Raw genomic sequence first — 20,737 nt, 5'->3', positions numbered from 1 at the left:
GAGGGAACCTACAGGTTGGCAGGTGCTGGTGGAGCCTGTGCCAGGGGGTTCAGAGGGACCTGGCAGCCAGGCGGGCTCATCCATCACACTCCCCTCCCTCCCGGTGACTGCAAGGGCCTGGCCTGCTGGTGCCTGTGGCTGGTGGCAGCATTCTCTGCTGGAGCAGGATGCTGGGTTCTGGGATTGTCTCGCGTGGGACCTTGGGTAGCAACTTTGAGACGCTGGCTCTTCTGGTTCCAGGGCCAGAGGCGGCGGCAGCCTCCTGTGCTCTGTCAGCTCGGCGGAGTGTATAGTTGGCATCGAGTGCCCACTCCCTGGGCAGGGACTCCACTTCATGGCTGTTCCGGAAGGAACCTGGGAAGGCTGGGCGGGGAACAGCCAAGCGAGGCTCTGGCCTCCTGTGCCCTGTGCTCCGCCTCTGCCCGCCGGGTCCTCGCCAGCGCTGCCCTCCCCTCCTCCTGTGCCGTTGGCTTCCCTGACCAGCAGTTGGTGTCCCCTGTCCCCCAGCCAGGGCCACACCTCGGCTGGTGCTGGCTCCCCGGAAGCTCGCCCTCCTGACCGCAGGCCCATCGCTGAGGGAAGGGAAGGCCTTGGCAGGCATGGCCGCCAAGGAATAATGATGCAGATGACAGCGTAGGGACCGCTGAGGTCACTGAAGCAGGAGCCACCCTTGGGACAGCGTCCTTCCCAGAAAGCCGAAAAGCTGGACTCCCCCGGGAAAGAGGCCCAGCCAAGTGGACTGGCAGGGCGGGGCCTCCAGCCGCAACCGCTGGCCCGGCGGGGCCTTGGACATGGAGCTCCATGTCGGAGCCACACCAGCCTGGGTGCAGGTCCCAGCCTCTGCCCCTCACCACGGTGTGGCCTTGGGCAGATGCCTTCACCTCCCTCCGCCTTGGCTTCCGAGCCTGAGAAATGGGCCCAAGCGCTTTTATCTCACGGTGGCGGGGGGCGGGGTGAGCCTGGGACGCCCTCTCACGGGTGTTGTGCTTCAGAGGGAGCAGAGGCGGGTCCTGTGTCCTCGGGCACCTGGCGCTTGGCACCGACAGGCAGGCAGAGACGCGGAACTCTGCAGGGAGGGGAGGCGGGGTTTCAGTCTTGGGTTCAACTTCTCTTTGCCTCTGGAGCTGGAGCCACAGGAAGCTGCAGCCCGGCAGCTGGTCTCCCCACCGCCCCGCCTCTCCCTCCTCACCAGGAGGGCACAGAGCCCTGAGGTCAGGCCAGAGCAGCCGGTGGCTCCAGCCCGGGGAAAGCAGGCCACCGCCCATCCTGCCCCCCCCCCCTCGGAGCCGGAGCCAGAGACGCTGCCTCCTTGTGCCCTGGAGGCGGGACAGCAGGAGGACACAGGCCGAGGTGGCCCCTGAGAGACATGTCTGCTGCCCGCTCCGCCCTCCAGCAGAGCCCTGCGTGGGCAGAGGGCGCCGGGGTCTGATGGCGTGCTTGGGGCAGACAAGCCTGTCCCCTCTGACAGCTGGGGAAGCAGACCGCCTCCCAGTTGGCTGTCTCCCAGCTGCCCATGGGTTTGTCTGCGGGATGCATCTGGTTGCTTTATTGAACCCTTCCTGCTCTCGCCCACTCCCACCTGGGCCCAGGGCCGAAACTCCCCAATCCCTGCCCTAAACCCTGGCCTGCTCCCCATGACCGCACGGGGGTCAGTGGCCTGCAGAGCCCAGGTCCCAGGCCCTCTGCTCCTGGCAGAACAGGGCCGGCCAGGCTTAGGCCACTGCAGCCCTGCGGGTGTCCATCTGGCAGCTTGTGGATTCTTTTTGTTTGTTTTGTTAATCCTCACCTGAGGCCATTTTCCATTGATTTTTTTAAAGAGAGTGGAAGGGGGCTGGTGAGAGAGAGAGAGAAAGAGAGAGAGAGAGACACATCCATTGGTTGCCTCCCACACTTGCCCCAATGGGCTGGGATCAAACCTGCAACCTAAGTGTGTGCCCGCGACCAGGAGTCAAACCGTGAGCCTCTGTGCACAGGCTGACGCTCTAACTGCTTAACACGCCGGCCAGGCCACTTCTGGACTCTTCTCTGCTGCCCCAGACGCGGCCTTACTGCAGAGCTCCATTCCCAAGCCATGCCTCCCTCCCTTCGCCCAGCCCAGGCGGCTGTCAGCAGCGCCCTTGCCCCCGCTGCCATCTGACTCACACTCCTTCAGGCTCTGCCACCAGCAGCCTCCTCGGGACACCGCCTGACCTCTTCTCCCCGCCAGCCCTGGCCCAAGCTTCGCCAGCACCGCGGGTGTTCCGCCCCCAGCTTTGGAAACCTGGCTGTCTCCTCGGGCTCCACACGGGCCTGGCATACCCCGCGCTCCATGCGTGTCACACCAGTACGTGTCACACCAGTCCGTTTCTAGAACGGAGCTGGAACTTTCCATGAGGCTCATCTCTGACCCGACAGCAGCTCACATAGTCCTGTCAGCAGGGAGAGGAGGCCACGAAGGCCTGGCCACTTCCAGGACCGAGTGCACCTGTCGGCACGGGCTTCGCCAGGAGCACAGGCTGTCCTTGGCGACCGCAGGGGAGGCGCCAGGCTTCCTGGAGCGCTGGGCCCCAGCCAGCCTCCGGCCAGCGTGTGGACCAGAACCATGGCCTGATCATCCCTCATGGCCCCTCAGTTCTGGACAAGCCCTCTGGACAGGGCTTGGGACTGGCGAAGCATCTTCCACTCCTGTGGCCCCAAAGTCTTTGGGCCAAAGATGCCCGCGTTCTAATCCCCACGCCTGTGAATGTTGCCTCCCCTGCAAAAGGGTCTGGAGGTGGGAGATGATCCTGGATTGCTCAGGGGCTCGGTGTGATCACAGGTCCTAGGAGAGGGAGGGATTGTCAGAGCGAGAGGAGATGAGGGTGGGAGCCGGGTGGGACGGATGCATGGCCGGAGGAAAGGCCGTGGAGGGAACGCAGACGTCTCCAGGTGCTGGGAGAGACGAGGGAGGGAGGATCCTCAGAAAGGATGCAGCCCTGCCTGCCCCTGACAGCCGCTGACCGGACTCGGTGCCTCTGGCCTGTAAGAGGATGAACGTGTGCTGTGTTCAGACCGCACTTGGGGTGGTTAAAGCCGCCGTAGGAAACGAATGTCCACTGTGGTCCCCGGAAGGCAGTGTCGCTGCAGCAAACACCAGAAGGTGGCAGTGGCTTTGGGTGGGAACTGGCAGTGGGCAGCGGCTGGAAGAGCTCCGCGGAGCATAGTAGGCTGCCTGGATCACTTCTCCGAGAGGCAAGACGGCGGGGGCGGGGGACCCTCTGCAACCTGGAAGCCCAGCTGCCAGGCCCCGCCCCGAGTGTCTGACATGTGCTAGAATTGGGCAATGCTTGGAGTGAGACAATGGAAGGCGGCCAGGGGTGGGCCCCAGAGAGGCTGGCCGGCACAGGCAGTGGGTGGGGACTGGGACTCCATTCATCTTCAGTGGCCCGGGGGCCACCCTCACCTTCAGAGCCTGGATGCAAGCCTGGTCCTGGCCCCCTGAAGCCATGTGGCTGGCCCAGCACCCCTGGGCATGTGAGGGTGAGCAGGTGCCACAGCTGAGCTGCTGGGCCTGGCCCCTCCTTGTGAGCTGGGGAGGGTCCAGCTCCTTCCAGCCACCAGGAGTGCCAGCCCCTGCGACAGGCCTGGACTGGGCTGAGCGGCTGGGATAGAATTGGGGTCATTCCTGGGATTCTCAGCCTCATGGTCCCCAAAGTGGAAGTGGCCAACTGGCACCTTTGACCCTGCCCCATCCAGGCTGGGACCAGGACCTCACTCCAGATGAGGGGGTCCCAGCGGCTTGAGAGTGTGGGGTGCCCTCAGGACATGCCAGAGGCAGGGTGAGGGGATGGAGGGGGCTTCTGGAGTCAGATGTGGCCATGTGGGGACAAGCCCAGAGGCAGCCCTGGAGGTGGGGTGGGAAGGCCTCTCCCAGGCCTGGATGTGCCCACAGCAGGAAACAGGCATCTCCACGGATAAGCTGGTGCGGGGGCTGCCAGCTCTGCATAAACCTTCTGTCTGCCCGGCAAGGGCGCCTTCCACGGCCCATCAGACAGATGGAGACTGAGGCTTGGCCTCCCAACGTCACACAGCCAGGAAGTGGCCACGCTGGGGTTTGAGCCCCTCTGGCATCCCAGCTGGAAGGGGGTGAGCGGGCCACAAGGCTGAGGCAACTGCAGCCCAGGGCTCAATCCCCAGGGCGCCTCCACACCCAGGTGGGCGCCCCCGGAGCCCACTTGGCTTCCAGGGCAAAGGGGAAAGTGGCGAATCCGAAAGCACCGAACATGAAGCAGAGCGAGCTTCCTCCCCTCCCAGCTGCCCCTGGGCACCCACCCAACTCTCACAGGCCCAGCAGAGGCGGGTGGAGCCCTGGCAGGGGAGGGGGGCTCAGGAACTCCGCACGTGGAGGGACTGGCAGACCCCAACGCCAGTTCTCAGCTGACGGGTGGTGAGGTGAGGCCCACGCAATGCAGCGCTGGGCCCGGAAGCCCGCAGGTCCTGCCCAGGGGGCGTGCCAGGTGCCCAGGCCGGGAGGCGTCCGGCAGGAGCGCCAGGTGGATGCACCCGGCGCCCTCGGAAGGCGCTCTCTGTCCGGAGCTGCCCGCCCCTCGGCCTGCGCAGAGAGCGGCCCTTCCAACCCGGCCCAGCCCCAGGGCCCTGGAGTTCACTCTTTTTTCTTTTTTTTAAAAAAATATATTTTTATTGGCTTCAGAGAGGGAGGGAGAGGGAGAGGGAGATAGAAACATCAATGATGAGAGAGAATCATGGATCGGCTGCCTCCTGCACGCCCCCCACTGAGGATCCAGCCCTCAACCCGGGCCTGTGCTCTGACTGGGAATTGAACCGTGAGCTCCTGGCTCATAGGTCGATACTCAACCACTGAGCCACACCGGTTGGGCTGGATTCTGCTCTTGCAAAGTGAGTTTCCTGTGGAACTCAAATATGTATTTTTTTTTAAAAAAGATAAAAGCATCCTCTTAAACATAAATGCATCTCATAAGTTCCAGTTCTCAGCATTTTCTTGGCGGAAGTGGGTCGGAGAACAGCAGTGCGCACCCTGGCTGGGACCTCGGTCTCAGGTCACCCGGTGGTTCCCGCTGGAGGCAGCGTGTCCGGAGGCCTCCCTGCGCCCCTTCCTTGCAGGGACCGCGGGGGCTTTAGCTCAGCTCCGGACACACGGGGGGCAGGGGGGGAGCTCTGCGGCACGGTTCGGTGGTGTGCCCCTTGGAGTCTGTGTGTGGTGTTTTTCAACGGGGCTTTTCTCAATGGTTAAGTATATGAAAGAGAGCAAGACAGAGGAAGGAGAGGAGGAAAGGAGGGAGGGGCGGGGGATAGAGGAACTCCTGTGGGGCACCTGAGGATGCCACCGGCAGGTCCTTGGTGTAGGTAGCCTCCGCCTCTCCCAGGAAGCCTGCCCTGACTGCTCCATCCCTACGCGTCCTGGAGGTTCCCAGTGTCACCTCTCACCCAGAGGCGTGTCCCAGCAGGAGTCTGGGGCGCAGGCTCCTGGACAGTCTGAGTTCCCGCCCGCTCCTGGCTCTGGTGGACCGCCCGCCGGCACGCAGCCGCTGGTCTGGGGCCTGGAAGAGTCCCCACGCAGAGGACAGGACGGGGGCTCCCCTGGGGCCTGCGGACCCCGGGCCCTGAGAGCTGGGCTTGCTGCAGCTCTCGTGCCTTCATTTCTGGGAACTGGCTACGCTCTGGAAAGAGAAATGAGAAGCAGAGCCCCAAGGCCCCAGCCCGCCCCACCCCGCCCCCCCTTCCTGTCTTCCTTCCGCTGAGTCACAGCCAGGAGCGCAGCACCTCGGCCTCCTCTGGGGCCCGGGTGGGGTGGATTCAGGGTCATGCGAGGACACGGCCTGGGGACGAGCCCTCTTTTCCTGTCGACACCCTCGCTGAGGGGCCTCCCCAGTGACAGGTGCTCGCTCCCCTTCAAGGCCCTTCACTCCCCACAGCACCGAGCAGGAGCAGGGGCTGTAAGCCAGGCGGGTGTGTGTGTGTGCGTGTGCGTGTGTGCATGTACGTGTGCTTGTGTGTGTGTGTGTGCGTGTGTGAGATTCAGGTGGGGCCCTGCCCACGAGGAACGCGTGGCCCCGGACGTGGGCGCCTGCTCAGGCCTCTAATGAGTGGCTGGGGTTTGGGTTTCAGGCTTGGTCCTCAGAGCTGGGAGGGTCCCCCTGGCTCCCACCCTCTGTTCACCCACCTACTGCACATAACTGACCCCTGGAGCCCTAGGCTGGGGGTGGAGGGGCCTGTGAGGCTGAAACAGTGGGGGCCACGCCCAGGCCAGCCCAGACCTTCAGACTCTGCCATTCCCTGCCCACCCCCCCCTCAGCTAGCCGAGGTCCCAGCACTTCTGCCGGTGACGCCACCTATCCCGCCCCCCCTACCTATCCCGCCCGCCCCCCGCCCCCCAAGGCCCAGCAAGGCCCTGTGTGCCTCTGAGGGCAGAGGAGGCCTGGAACACTGCACGCGGGGCCCATCGACCCTCGGGGTTTGCCACCCCAGGTTTTGTTTGTTCTGAGCTCCCCTCAGCTGTGTGCTGGGCCCACCCCTGCTAAGTTAGGGGGGGTAGGTGGGGCCGGACAAGGTGGAGGGAGCCCTCGGGTGTGCTGGGTGCTGCTCTCTCACTAATTGGTCTCTGCTCCTTCGCAGAGCAGAGCACTTCCCTGCAGGCTGAGTCTCCAGGGCAGCTCAGAGCCTGTCCCTCCCCACCCCTGGCCTTGCCGTGCCTCCGGGAGTGGCACAGTCGCCCACCCCTGGACCAGCGGCCTGTGCGCAGCTGACCAGCTCAGGTGGCGGTGAGGGTGGGGGACGTGAGGGCCTTGCCTGTGCACCTGGCTGGGGGGCCTCGGGGAAGGTTTGGTGGGTACTGGCGGGGGTGGGGGGAGGGTAAAACTCAGCCTGGAGGCCAGCGGCTTGCAGTTCCCACGGCTGCACAGGCCTGCGCCCCGAGGACAGTGAGCCCTGCTGCTCTCCTCCGAGGTTCGCAGTTCCTCACCCAGCGCCTGCGGTTCCCGAGCACAGAGACACGGCCTGCGTCCTCGCTGGGCCCGGGCAAGCCCTCGGCGTCTGCGGTGTACCCTATAGCTGGCCCCTTCGGTTTCTCTTAGCTCTGTTGTTCTTTGCTTCTTCTGGAATTTTGACACTGAACTTTTACCGCTAAACACAATGACGAATGTGTCTTTTCCTTGCTAATGTATAGAGTTCTTATTCACTTACTTATTTTAAATCCTCACCTGAGGATGTTTTTTTCCTCCATTGAATTTTAGAGACAGTGGAAGGGAGAGGGACAGAGAGAAACCCTGATGTGAGAGAGACACGTCGACGGGTTGCCCTCCTGACCAGGGCTGGAGCCTGCAACCGAGTTACGTGCCCTTGACCGGAATCGAACCCGGGCCCCTTCAGTCCGCAGGCCGACAGTCTGTCCACTGAGCCAACACCAGCTAGGGCTACAGTTCTCTTTTATTTTCCTTGTCTAAGAGCTTGGCTAACACGCTCAATGTACGATTGAAAACCGGTGATGCTAGAGCGCTGTATCTTGCTTCCTGCGTATGGAGGGAGCCTGGGTGCCTCTCTAAGGGCGCGGCTGTGGGTTTGGGGTGACAGCCTTCCTCTAGTTCAGGGTGTCCGTCAGTCCTGGCGGACACAGAGTCCTCTTCATTTATTTTAGAAGCCTGTTTATGCGCATCATTCCTGCCACAAACCTCTACTGAGCACTTGCTGGTCGCCAGGCTTGCCCTGGGCTGCTGGCGTAGGGAGGAAAAGTCGACACAGACCCGGCCCATCAGCAGCTCAGGCCCCGTGGAGGAGAGAGGCGAGTAGACAGGCCCTTATCCTGGGGCCACGGGGCACGCCTTCGAGCACTATCTGCTTGGCAGTTTGCCAGACACCGGGGACAGGTACTTTTCAGACAAGGCCCTGCGTCCACGGAACCCACAGAGCTCGGAGAGTTCCAAGCAGCTCACACCCCTTGCCCTGGAGTCCCTGCGCAGCAGCGGTGATGCTCAGCCTGCCTTTCTCTGCTGCAGGGGCCCACAGCGCCACGGAGCTCACCTCTGGGAGCAGCCCTGGGCCAGTGCCGGGGGTGGGGGGGGCGTGGACACCCCCCCAGCTTCCTCACCCCTTGGCGGGACAGCCCTGAGGTACGTTCTGTGCCGTCTCTCAACGGATGGCCCAGCCTCAGTTGCCCAGCGAGGGACCCACTCCAAACACACCTGATTGGCTTCATTTCCTTCCGCCTCACTGTCCCTCTCCTCTCGGGCAGGTGCTGAGATTTTACTCAACCTGCAAGCTGACAGGTGAGCCTGCCCTCTCCCCAAGGACGTGCAGAAGACACAAGACTCCCGGCTCAGCAACAAAGATCAGTCTATTGTTCACAGCAGCAGCCGTGCGCGGAGGGTTAGCATTTTCTCGCACCACATCCCGAACCCCAGTTCCCACAGGGTGCCTCAATGAGGGCCCGAGGGTGCTTGTACGTGGAGAGGTTTGTGTTACCGAGAGGAACCTGGCTAAGGGAACCCACGTCTTTTATGACAGGCTCCAAGCAAGCCTGCCCCGCCTTCATTAAACTGGACAATAAATAAACCGCCCTTTGCCCTGGAGGCAGACGTCATTTCTGTCTTCTAAGGCTGTTCACTAAGATAATCGCCCTTAAAGGACTGTTTGGAACAAGGGCAGTCGGTGCCTCTACCCGCAAGTGAACAGACGTGGGCAAGAACCCCGTCTCAGCATTACCTCCCACATGAGCCGTCCTATTCGGATCCTTGTCCCAGAGTCTGCTCCTGGGGAACCCCCCAAGACGGGGAGAGGACACCCAGTGGATCTCTGAGGTGACTCCCCTTTCTCCAGACCTGCCCGGCAAATCATGCAGGGGAGGCGCCGGAAGGAAGAAAGGTTTCCTTCCCCTTAATCCACGCTGCTGTGCCGCCGGGGAGGTGCCCTACAGGACTCTTAGGGCTCATTATCATCCTGTGTAATAAAAGGCTAATATGCAAATCAACTGAACGGCGGAGCAACCAGTCGCTATGACGCACACTGACCACCAGAGGGCAGACGCTCACCACAGGAGCTGCTCCCTGGTGGACAGTGCACTCCCACAGGGGGAGCGCCGCTCAGCTGGAAGCCGGGCTCACAGCTGGCGAGTGCAGTGGTGGTAGCGGCAGCACTAAGGCTGCAGAAGGGTGTACGTCAGGCTGAGCCCCCCACCGCCACCCCGCCCAGTGCACGAATGCTGCACTGGCCTCTCGTGTTTTAATATTTTGTCCATCTCGAAGTTACGGTCGTTGCCTGTGTGAGGAAGACATTGGACTTTATTTTTTTCCAGATTGTTCCAGTGTCATTTGCTGGGACTTGTGCCTGGGCTGTCAGCACTCTTCTACGCTGCCTGGGGCCTGCTCTGGGGAATGCATCACAAACACACAATCAGTTCACAGTAAATGGGCCAAAGAACTCAGGGCATCCCCATCCCTGGGGAGGTGACACTCCGCGCTGGCAGGGCGTCAGACAAACCCCAACACGCACTTGTGAAGACACCAGGGCCAGCGGGGAGCTTGTGAGCTCGCCTCAGAGTTCCCAGAGGATTTGAATGTGAACTGAGAAGGTTTTATTTCTATAAAAATACCTAACCGTTAATAAAAATTTCAACAAGTTAAAGTTTTAATATCACATCTTTTGAATTTGAACTTGACCTTAGTTTGTTATAACTTAGTATGTTGCTTTTTAATTTTACTAATTTTGATTATTTTAACAATCAATTTTTGAAATATATTTTCAATACTTTTACATTTTAATATAGTAAATTAGATTAAATTTTTATTTTGTGATCTTTGAATATAATACTTTATTTGAGTCTTTTAAATCAGTACTGTCAATACAATAGTAATGATGTGCAAATTTTGATTATAACAACATAATAATAGTTTTACTGGAATAAAAGTGAGGACAGTAAATATTACAGAATAAATATATAATACTTTATGTATTAGGCATGTCTTTCTATCTTTTTTAAAATATATTTTTATTGATTTCAGAGGGGAAGGGAGGGGGAGAGAGATAGAAACATCAGTGATGGGAGAGAATCATTGATTGGCTGCCTCCGGCACAGCCTCCACTGGGATTGAGCCCGCAACCTGGCATGTGCCCGGAACTGGAATCAAACCGTGAGCTCCTGCTTCATAGGTAGATGCTCAACCACTGAGCCACACCAGCCAAGTCCATCTTTATTTCTTTTCTTTTCTTTTCTTTTCTTTTGTATATTTTATTGACTTTTTACAGAGAGAAAGGGAGAGGGACAGAGAGCCAGAAACATCAACAAGAGAGAAACATCGATCAGCTGCCTCCTGCACACTCCCCACGGGGGATATACCCGCAACCAAGGCACATGCCCCTGACCAGAATCGAACCAGGGACCCCTCAGTCCGCAGGCCGACGCTCTATCCACTGAGCCAACCCGGCCCGAGCTCATCTTTCTTTCTTCTTTTTTTTTTAAAATATATTTTATTGATTTTTTACAGAGAGGAAGGGAGAGAGATAGAGAGTTAGAAACATCGATCAGCTGCCTCCTGCACATCTCCTACTGGGGATGTGCCCGCAACCCAGGTACATGCCCCTGGCCGGAATCGAACCTGGGACCTTTCAGTCCGCAAGCCGACGCTCTATCCACTGAGCCAACCCGGCCCGAGCTCATCTTTATTTCTTTCCGAACATCACGGAACACCTGGGCCTGGGCAATAATCAAGTTCAATCATTTATGATATTTGACTTTCTCTTCTATTTTTATGACTGTCAGACATATAAAAATCACAGATTTACAGGTTTCTGTTGTTGGGAAAGTTCACTTGTTGAGGAGGAAGCCAGCACATCTTTCGTTAGCGGTCTGTAGCTTGATTTATAATCTTTAAGTGTTTCGGTCTGTCAGGCGGGCCTCCGTTTGTCCTGCGCCCGGGGCACCGCAAACACCGGCCCGCGCTCCTGTGGGCAGAGCCGCGGGCACGCCTCCCTTCTCCGAGGGCCAGAGGGAAAGCGGGGCTGTGTCTACGGGCCCCCCGGGCAGGAGGGGCTGGAGGGCGGGCTGGGAGGAGACCCCAAGGGGAAAGGAAAACCGCCAAATCTACACATCGACTCCTCGCCGTGATTCCGGAAGGCGGGGATCGCAGTGTCCCCGCTTCAGACAGTGGCTCAGAGGGGATGTGCGACTGGCGCGTCACACAGGTGGCCTGGCCCCGGAGCCGCTCACACCCCTCACAGCCCTCCTCCTCTCCGTTCTCCCGACGGGGAAGCTGAGGCCCCCGCAGGCCAGACGCGTGCTCAAGGCCGCACCCTGGGCACTGGTCCCTGACGCTGAGGCCGAGGAAAGGACGGGCCTGAAGGGGGACAGAGGTCCCGGCCAGAGGCTGCCTCCGCCGGCGAGGGCCCCGGGTGAGCAGCCGGCACTGCTGACCCCACCGCGCCTTCCCCGCCCGGGAGGTAAACTTTGCCCCACATCCCTGTTCCCCCTGCGTGCCCACACCCACGCTGCCCTCCCCTGGGCACAGGTGCCGTCTGTGCCCCTACAGTTTCTGGCTGTCCACGCTGTGCCTGCCCCTCGGCTGGACGCTGGGAACCGCAGAAGCCGTGCCAGGCCTGGACCTGTGCTGGCAGAGCCCTTAGAAGGACCCAGCAGACTCGCTGCCGAGATGGGGATGTCTAAGGAGGCACCTGAAGTCCAGGAGGGCTTCCTGGAGGTCGCGACCCAAGCTGAGGCGTTAGCACCTCCTCCCTCTCCACCAGGTCAGTGCCCGTCCTCTGAGCCTCTCTCCCCAGAGGGGCCTGCGAGTTCCAAGAAGCGTCCCCTCTTCCTGCGGTGCCGATTCCGGGAACTTGGGCTCCTGGCAGTCGCCGCTCAGGATTCTTTCCTAGAACATGGCCTCGCCAGCCCAGGTTCCTGGGGTCTCATTGGGCAGCTGGTGGAGGTAGAGGAGGGGGTATCCTGGGAGGAGCCTCTTCAGGGACCTGACACTGGGAGGTGGGCCCAGCTGTCAGCTGGGAGGGGACAGCAGATCAGCGTACACGAAGGCCCTCTGCCTCCGGGCAGCTTCGGGGCAGGCTCAGCGAGGCCACCCCCCTCCTTGGGCCCAGAGCTTCGGCCAGCTTGCCTGGGTCCCCTCCCCGTCTCCCACCCCCGCTGGCCTGATACCGAGGGTCCCATCCAGGGGTCAATGGCACAGGCCTGACTCTGGCCTCAGACAGGCCTTAATCAGACAGCCTCCGAGGGGCAGGCCAGGGGACGGGAGTGGCAGGTTCTGAGCAGGACAGTGGGGACGGGACGGTCAGTCTGGGGGCCCTTGGAGGGCCCGCCACCGGCTTATCCAGCTTGTGATGATGTCACTTACCTGGTTAGGACAGAGGCAGTCACCCCACCCCACCCCCCAGCACGTCGGGTTGGGTCGGTGGGAGTCGGAGGTGACAGGCGCTGATGCGTGGACAAGGACAGGGCCCTACCCCCTCAAGGTCCCCGGGCTCCCACTGTGGGGCGTGCCCTCCACGCCCACCACTGAGCTGGCACCGCGCCTGCCGCTGCCCGGGACCTGCAAGATCGTGTTGAGCAACCAGTTCCTGAGAAGCGGCGAAGGCTGGTTTAAAATTAACTCCCCGCCCCCCCCCCGCCTCCTCCGAGTTCTTGGAAAAGGCACTGGGCTCCCTCTTCCTGGGAAGAGGCCTCCAGCCGCAGCTGCTGTGATTCTAGCGAAAACACCTCACCGTGGGGGCGGGGTGCCCACAGGCCTCTGCCCTGCGGACCACAGGGAGCTCCGGGAGCCGGGCCCCAGCTCGCCCACCGAGACCCAGGAGAGAGGGGGCGGTTGTCAAGGTGCTGAAAGGGGGTGCTACTGCTCCCCAACCCTGAATGAAGAGGTCAAGGGCAGCAGAGACCAGCCTGGCCCTCAGGGGCAGGCAGAGAGGAGCCAGGGCTGCTCTGAGGCATACGCGGCCCGGGAGGTCAAGCGTCTGCCCAGGCGCCCACCTCTGCCTGCCCAGCTCAGCCTGCCCGCTGACCATGCCGAGCTGCCCAGGATCCCCCGCTAGCCCCGTGGGGTAAGGGTGCTCCCTGCCAGGCCGCCCCTTGCATTACCCACCCCCTCACCTCCCTCCTGGACAAGCCTCCTTGGGCCTGGCCTCTCTGGGGCTTTGGAGAAAAGGTTTCCTGAGAACTTGTTCTAGTAACACGGCCATCGAGGAGCTGAGAAAAACAAGGAGTGTTTGCCAAGTGCACAAGTTAGCACACACTCTCACACTCACACACACACTCTCACACTCACACACACACTCTCACACTCACACACACACTCTCACACTCACACACACTCACACACACACTCTCACACTCACACACACGCTGACACACACTCTCACACACACTCACACTCACACACACACTCTCACACTCACACACACACTCACACACACTCACACACACTCTCACACACACACACTCTCACACTCACACACACTCTCACACACACACACTCTCACACACACACTCACACTCACACACACACTCTCACACTCACACACACACATTCTCACACACACACACTCTCACACTCACACACACTCTCACAGACACACACTCTCACACACACTCACACACACACACTCACACACACTCTCACAGACACACACACTCACACACACACTCACACACACACTCTCACACACACTCTCACAGACACACACACTCACACACACACACTCTCACACACACTCACACACACTCTCACACACACACACTCTCACACACTCACACAAACACTCACACACATGCACTCACACTCATGCACTCACACACACACACTCATACACTCACACACATACACACACACTCACACACACATATTCTCACTCACACACACACACTCACACACTCACACACACACTCTCACACACACACTCTCACACACACACACTCTCACACACACACACACACACTCACACACACACACACACACACACACTGATGTTGCTCAGGGCGGGGCTGGTGGGGTGGGCAGCCATGAGGTGCTTCTTTGGAGGAGGCGGCAGGCCGAGAGGCATTTTTTAAAAATATATTTTTATTGATTTCAGAGAGGAAGGGAGAGGGAGAGAGAGAAACATCAATGACGAGAGAGAATCATGGATCGGCTGCCTCCTACACCCCCCACTGGGGATGGAGCCTGCAACCCGGGCATGTGCCCTGACCGGGAACCTCTTGGTTCACAGGTCGACACTCAACCACTGAGCCACACTGGCCGGGCCCGAGAGGCATTTTTAAGAGCAAAGCTTTGACCTAGCTGGTGTGGCTCAGTGGATAGAGTGTCGGCCTACAGACCGAAGGGTCCTGGTTTCAGTTCTGGTCAAGGGCACGTACCTCGGTTGCAGGCTCCTCCCCAGCCTGGGCCCTGGTTGGGGTGCATGCAGGAGGCAACCCATTGATGTGTCTGCCTCACATCCATCGATATTTCTCTCTGTCTCTCCCTCTCCCTTCCACTCTCTCTAAAAATCAATGGAAAAATATCCTCAGGTGAGGATTACAAAAACAACAACTCTCCCTCCAGCCACAGCATCAGAGTGCGGGCCTCACCAGTGGGGACTGTGTGGCAGAACAGTCCTGGAGGGCTGCCTGGAGGAGGTCCAACCTCCCTCAGTCCTTAGTGGCTGCCTCTTGTGCTCTGGGCCCTGCCTGCTTCCACTAGACCTGGTCCCTGGGGGCAAATGTCTTCCCACGGAGCACAGAGCTTTGGCCACGCCATCAAAGCACCTCCCGCTCTGGGCTTGCTGAGCCTCCTGCTGAGAGATGAGCACCCGCTTCCACTCACTCTGTGACCCCAAGCCCAGGCCCTGACACTTTCCAACCCGCTTCCCCGCCTTGGCATGGGCTCTACCACTATCTCTATTAGGCAAATGGGGAAACTGAGGCTCTGAGAGGTTAAGCTATTTGTCTGAGGCCCTAGAGCACTTTGGGAGGGGCTGACCCCTGCCTATGTTCTCTCTTCCCATTGGCTGACAAAGACACCCCCAGGGGACTTTCATGAGAAGCATGGTGTGCGTGTGTGCGTGTATGTGTGTGTGTGTGTGTGTGTGTGTGTGTGTGTGAGAGAGAGAGAGAGAGAGAGAGAGAGAGAGAGAGAGAGAGATTTCACATGAAACCAAAGAATGGCTGTTTTAATATGTATGGGAAGCATGTTTTCTCCCCCGAGACTGGAGAACCTGGGAAAACTCCAGCTTCAGGGAGATCCCCAGCGTGCAGCCGCTACCTCAGGCAGACATGACTAACGGCCGGGGAAGTCAGGGAAGCCTTCTTAGAAAAGGAGCATTTGGGTTGGGCTTTGAAGGGTGAGTAAGAGCTCTCCCTGGTGGAACTGAGGAAGAAGGCTATTCAAGGTCGGATGAATGACAGCGCGGTGGACTCTTCGTGGGGAAGCGAACAGAACTGGGCAGTTTGGAAAGCCCTGTGCTGGGCCCGGGGGAGGCACGGGCAGGGCACGGGAGAAGCCCGCGGACGTGCTGAGGGGAAGGCAGGGCAAGGTTGGGTTTGGAAGCACCTCACTCTGGAGACGGCGGGAGGGCTGATGAGGAGGCCGTGAGCATGGTCCAGCCGGGCGAGCCAGAGGTGATGAGGCTGGATCTGGGCAAGACAGCAGGGGAGCGGCCAGAGGGCAGCCGGGAGGGACCAGGGCATGGACGTGAGATCCACAGGCCAAGAATGAAGGGGGGCTTGTCTCCAAGACGGGAGAAGGTGAGGTGTGTGGGGGGCAGCGAAGAGTCCAGGTCTGGACACTAGGAGTCTCGGTGGCCACGGACCAGACCGTTCACTTCCCCAGCCAGCGGGCAGCGGGCAGCGGGCAGCGGGCAGTGGGCAGCGGGCAGTGGGCAGCGGGCAGCGGGCAGCGGGCAGCGGGCAGCAGTTCACGAGTGCTAGGGCGAGGGCACGAGCTCTCTGGCCTGGAATTAAACCCCTAGGCCCGCTTCCTCCCTGGGTGACTATGGACAAGCTACATTTTCTTCCGGGTCTCAGGCTTGCATCTTGGAAACGGAACAGACCTAGAGGCACCTGCCCAGCTCCCCTCCCTCGCCTGTAACTCTCCGGGGAAGGCATGGACCACTGAGGGGTTGGAGCCCGCGCCTGGGTCCAGGCAAGCGTAGTAGCTGGTGCAGTCTCTACTGGAGCTGGAAAAGAAGTTGCTAGAAGGTTGGGCTGGCCTCGCCTCCACCCCAGCCCACACAGACAACAAACCAAAGTGTCTATTCGCCAGGGCTAGAACCCAAGGCCACGATGGCAAATAACGCCTGAGGGTGGGGGGCTGGGCATGGAGGCAGCAGCAGGGCTGATGGGGGAGGGGCCGCTTAGAGGCCCAGGGAGTTCCAGACCAGCCTCAGGGGACATCAGTACCTTTCCAGTCCACCTCTCCAATGGGATTAAAACAGGATAAGGGAGCCCTAGCCGGTGTTGCTCAGTGGATAGAGCGTCGGCCTGCGGACTGAAGGGTCCCAGGTTCGATTCCGGTCAGGGGCACATGCCCGGGGTTGCAGGTTGGATCCCCAGTAGGGGGCGTGCAGGAGGCAGGCGATCAATGATTCTCTCTCATCATTGATGTCTCTATCTCTCCCTCTCTCTTCCTCTCTGAAATCAATAAAAATATATTTTAAAAAACACGCCCACAAATGGACAAGGGCTAGTCACAAAGAAGCTGCAGCAGCTGCCAGACTGAACCTCACGGGGCTCAATGCCCATCTCCCGAGCACCCCCTCGGAGATGCCCCTGGGCCCCACTCCCCGCGGCCCCATGGCTCCGCGCCCCTGGAGAGAGGTGCTGTCAGCCTCCCTGTTTCACAGCCAAGGAATCGTCAGAGTTCGTGAGACGGAGCGGAAATGCCCAGAACCAAGGGCATGGCGCCCAGGCCAGGCTGGAGGGAGGTGGGGGTGAAACCAGGGCGTGGGGTGTGTGAGGAGGACCCAACCTCCAGGGCCTCCTCCATCTCCTCCAGGACACACAGGAGCCCCAGCCTGGGACCCCGCCCCGGCAGTGGGGGTGGTGAGAGGCGACTGATTTCTGGCAAAGCTCGGCCTGCTCTCCTGAAACTGGCCCAACAGGTTGGTGTGAAAGGGCTGCCAGGCCCTTGCTGGCTTCATGTCTCCGTCTCCAGGAGGAAGGGGGCCTGGGGAGCTCCCAGGATCCTCCGCCTTCTTTCCGGCTAATGTCAGGCCCCCTGGCCCTGGCGTCACTGTGGGCCACCGTGCAGGTGGGAGGGTTCCCCTGCGTGGAGCCAGCCGGCCACGCCCCAGCCCCACTCACACCTGAGCTGGCCCCGGCCCAGCAAGATCTGCTCAGCTGGCAGCTGCAAGGCCAGGCCCAAGGGCTGGGGCCGGGGCCGGGGCCAGGTGACTCAGGGGGCGTTAGGACACTCAGTACTCAGGGTGAAATGTCCGGGTAAGACCTCGCACTGACTGGCCTAGTGGCTCTCTGCCCCCAAAGTTGGTCCAGAGGAGGGTGGTGAGTCCAGGGAGGCACAGCATAAGGACCAATCTCCAGTCCCACCTCCCCAAGGCCGGGCAGAATCCTCCAGCGCCCAGTGCCCAGCCCTAGCCCTGTTCCCTCCTCCAGAGAGCCCTCCAGGATCGCCCCACCCCTTGTCATGCCCTCAGCACCTGTGGGTGCCAAGGCTTTGGCTTGCTAGCCCCTGGGGGGCAGGGCAGAGCTCTCGACTCAGAGTTCGCATCCGGTTTCTGCCCCTCACAGGCTGTGTGACCACCGCTCTCGGAGCCTTCCCGCTTCCGCTGTGAGTGAGACAACCTCTGCTGGTGGGCAAGGCTGCACTGAGGACTTTTCGGAGCCCCCACCAGGAGCTCCACGCCGCCCCTCGCCCCCTCCCCCTCCGCCACCCGCCTGCCAGAGCCCACACTCCTCAGCTTCCGCAGCGTCCTGTCCCCAGGCCTCCTGGGGGCCGCCCCACCCACTGACAGGCCCAGCCCTGAAGAGGATTGCCCGGCAGCTCCGGCCCCCGCCCCCGGATATCCTTGCCCTGATTGTCGGCGCTGCCAGCGCCTGCTCTTTGCACAGGTGTCCACCCTCCGTGCCACCTGCTGCAGAGCTTCCCTGAGCCTCTCACCTGCAGCCGTGTCCCCCCAAAGCCACTCTGCCCGTGCTCTGCTGGCTCTGTTTACCCTCAGAACTGGTCCCGAGTGCGCATTTGTTCCCTCGTTTATTGTCTCTCGCCCATAAGCCCCCAAGGGTGGGCACCGTGTGCATCTTGCTCCCTGCCATGTCCTCGGGCCCAGGTGGCATCTGGCTCAGGTGGTATGCAGGGAGCATGTGCGCTGGCAAAGGACGTAATTGGGAAAGAGTTGCCATCAGGTACTGTTTGTATGTTGTGCCAGGCCCGGGGCACCCGCCAGCCGGCCCCTCTCTTTGTCCCTGGCGGGCGCTGGCAGGCCATGCCCTCTGCCTCCAGGCCGCCCCAGCTGGTGGCACCGACTGCAGGATTTGGGGCGTCTGTTAGGCTGAGTCTCTGTCTTGGGTCTGAGACCGGATGACACACCCTCCACCGTCCCCGTTCCAGTCATCACTCACTTCCCTGATAGGAAAACACAAACAGATAAGCTCGGCCGGCGTGGCTCGTGGTTGAGCATCGACCTATGAAGCAGGAGGTCACAGTTCGATTCCCATGAATCCGGGGCAACAGGTCCGGGCTGGGGGCTCAACCCCCAGTGTGGGGAGTGCAGGAGGCAGCCGATCCATGATTCTCTCTCATCATTGATGTTGCTATCTCACTCTCCCTTCCCCTCTGAAATCAATACAAATATATACTAGTTGTTTTCTCTTTAAGAAAGAAGATAAGATTAAAACAGAAAAATACTGGAAGTTAAACACAGCTGACAGCCCCTCCCCAGGCAAGAGCTGGACCCTGGCTTGAGTGGAGGCAAAGAGGGGACAGGGCCCTGCTGGCCAGGCCAGTGGCTCCAGAGATCTTGCAAGGAGGGACCCGGGGAGTGAACACAGCAGCCAGGAGCAGCCTGCCTGAGCGGCCAGGCCTTGTCACCTCCTGGAGCAGTCCAGGGGCGAGTGGGCAGCCGGGACCCCTCGGGGCTGGTCCCTCGGTGGCCCAGGTCCTCGGCCAGGCCCTTGCCCCCCTGGGCCTCGGTTCCTTCTGTGTGGAGGAGGGTACATGTAGACCCACGCCCAGGGTTGTGGCGAGCTCTGTGCGAGGTGCAAACCCGTCCATTGCTATCTCCCCTCTGTTGGCCATGAAGCTGCCGGGCTTCCTCCGGCCCCAGCAGCTTTCCGTCCGGCCACTGTGCCAGCCGGGGACCAGCCTGCTTTTGGCCACCCCGTCTCTGCTACCTGCCCACAGGGTGCCTCGGGTCTGGGGGTGGAGCAGACAGAGAGGTCCTCACAGGCATTTTGGGAGCCGCAAAGGCACTGCGACCCCGGCTGAGGCAATGAAGAGCTTTACCACCCCCCGCAGGGCCCTGGCATCCCGGAGGAGGCGTGGCACCAGGCCCCATAGCCAGCAACAGAGCGGGCACCGGGCACCAGGCACGGGGCTGGAGGCCTGGGCCCCGACCCACTTCCTGCTCACTCTCACCAACCAGCGCTGGGCCTCCAGTTATCCTGTCCTGCCTCCTCGTCACCCTCACAGCTCCCTGCTCTCATCTGCCAGCAGTGGCCCCTGCTCTCTGCAACTGCTCATGGTCTAAAGCAGCGGTTCTCAACCTGTGGGTCGTGACCCCTTTGGGGGTCGAACGACCCTTTCACAGGGGTCGCCTAAGACCATCGGAAAACACATATATAATTACATATTGTTTTTGTGATTAACCACTATGCTTTAATTATGTTCAATTTATAACAATGAAATTATATCCTGCATATCAGATATTTATATTACGATTCATAACAGCAGCAAAATTACAGTTATGAAGTAGCAACGAAAATAATTTTATGGTTGGGGGTCACCACAACGTGAGGAACTGTATGAAAGGGCCGCGGCGTGAGGAAGGTTCAGAACCGCTGGTCTAAAGGCCAAGAGAACGGGAGGGCGAGCGCCGCTTCTAAAATAAGGGTGTGAAGGCTGCCACTGCGGGCGGAGGAGCTGTTCTGTGAAGTAACAAGCAAACGTCAGCACACAGTGGGACTGCGGAGAGTTCCCAGGTCAGGCCGCCAGATGAGGGCGTGTTTTCGCTTTCGCTGCTCTCCTACCTCCTTTTGGGTGCAGGGCCCTGAGTGCGAGGAGAGGGTCCCCCCACCCCACCTGCCCCCACCTGAGGCCAGGCCCTGCCTGCCAGCTCACTGGCCACTATCCCCGACGCCACCAGCTGGCCCAGAGCACAGGATGCCCCCCCCCCGCCCCCCGCCCCCCGTGGGCGGCAGTGAGCTGCGCAGTCATGCCCGGTGCCCCCTCACTCCCTGAACCTGCTCCCCAGGGCTTCTCTGGCTATTGGCCTCCTCATCTCAAAAGACGCGCCCAGGAGTGGTCCAGGGCACCCATCCCCCTGAAGTCTCCCCTTTTAACTGGCATCTCCTGTTGGCTCACCTCGGGCCTGGTGCTCCTCTGCCACCCCTGCCCTGGCAGCGGCCTCCCTCCCGCCTCATCCTCCCCGGGAACAAGAGGCTGAGAGGACAGAGCTGCGCTGCCCCCACCTCCCATGGGCACCCGGGCCGGGCCTGCTCAGCCACAGCAGGTCCCAGGGCCTTGGATGACCCAGACGGAAATGGGTGATGATAATAAGATCAAGGGCAACCATCTGTGTACAGACTCAGAAGAGGCTC

The sequence above is a fragment of the Myotis nattereri genome, assembly GCF_964212035.1.
Source record: "Myotis nattereri genome assembly, chromosome: 14".
NCBI lineage: Eukaryota > Metazoa > Chordata > Mammalia > Chiroptera > Vespertilionidae > Myotis > Myotis nattereri.
Note: the sequence above shows the minus strand (reverse complement) of the source record.